Raw genomic sequence first — 1,413 nt, 5'->3', positions numbered from 1 at the left:
TGTATAACGATTACATTACTGATATACGAAATCACGAGACACAGGGGATCCCATCGCTACCGGTGGATAGCCCGATCCGTATTCTCCGTCTTTCGAAGTAGCTGTGATTCGAGAAAATTGCTGTATTCATCCCCTAAAAGTAGACTGCGATAATAGAAGCGAATTTATTCACTCTCGCTGAGGTAAAAGATATAGTCAATTTTAATAAATATTTAATTCAATATGTACTGCCAGCTTAACATTTAAATGAACGGTAAATCAATATTTGTTAACGGTAAAAAGAATGATTGGATCGAATTAATGTGGTCTCGTATTATTAAATAAAAATGTGTCTTTATATTTAATAAAATTTAGTTGACGATATTCAACTAAATGTGAATTTTGTTGAAATTGACTGTACTTTTTTCTCAGTGCTGAAAACGAGCTTTGAACTCGACTTCGATTCTTACATGAGCAAAGATTTCACTCGAGGTTCGATTGTGGAAATTATTTGGCGTTGAAAGCGAATACCAGGGAAAAATTGGAGTATCTTCCGACATCGATGGGAAATGCCTGTGCACACACACGCACGCACACACGCACACACATACACACACACACACACACCCACACACATACCCACACACACATACAGTTAATTAATTTGTTATCATTAAGTCGCTGTATAGTATCCTTCTAATGCCCTTTTTGATCTCACGATGTATAGACGACACATTTTTCAATCTACTTCTTTGTGTCTCTCTTCTCCTCTTCGTGCTAAACAACAAAACACCCGTTGCGTATCTTGAGGCCCGCTCTCTCGTGGCTCTTTTGTATCTCCACCTACCGTCATGTTCTCTACGTTAAGCAAGTATCTATTCTGTATGTCTATGAATGAGTTGAGACTTACGAATAGCACGACGCGCTCTTTACCGCCTTACTTCGCCTATTGGTCGATATTAAACCGTAGACTATCAAACGCGCTTCTGCATCCTCGCGAAATTTAGATCGTATGAGAACGAAGGGAAGTAATGAAGCAATGCGATACTAACTCGCTGACATACATAGCTAATTATGCAGCGGATAATTAATCTAACCACATGCGCAGATCGTTAATTTGATTTATCCGCGGAATAAGCTGCATCCCTCTGGTGAAGAAAGTGTGAGGGCTGCAGAGAGAAATAAATTGCCGCGATCGAAGCAACTACGTTTATAATTGTATAAGAATCAGATAACAGTAAAAATAATGCATAAATTTCCATTATAATACTCGTCGGAACTTAATTATACCGCGGAATTATATTTCCATATATTAAATTGCTCCGAGACAGAGCTGATTTTTCTTGTTTCCGACGTAGTCCCGTTCTTACACAATAATCCGGGATTCGGTACGATTTCTTTCTCTCCGATGATTTTTTTCTCCCCCCCCCCTTC

At 38.9% G+C, this 1,413-nt stretch overlaps 1 protein-coding gene across 11 annotated transcripts in view; it reads left to right on the top strand.

Annotated features, from left to right (window-relative positions):
* Nucleotides 1-1,413, top strand: part of LOC108749946 (glutamate-gated chloride channel) — an 80,425-nt gene that overhangs the window by 58,922 nt on the left and 20,090 nt on the right. The gene's annotated exons all lie outside the window — the stretch shown is intronic.

Source organism: Trachymyrmex septentrionalis, unplaced genomic scaffold (assembly GCF_001594115.1).
Source record: "Trachymyrmex septentrionalis isolate Tsep2-gDNA-1 unplaced genomic scaffold, Tsep1.0 scaffold32, whole genome shotgun sequence".
NCBI classification, from domain to species: Eukaryota; Metazoa; Arthropoda; class Insecta; order Hymenoptera; family Formicidae; genus Trachymyrmex; species Trachymyrmex septentrionalis.
The sequence above is the reverse complement of the archived record's forward strand: the minus strand, read 5'-3'. Positions and strand labels throughout refer to the sequence as shown.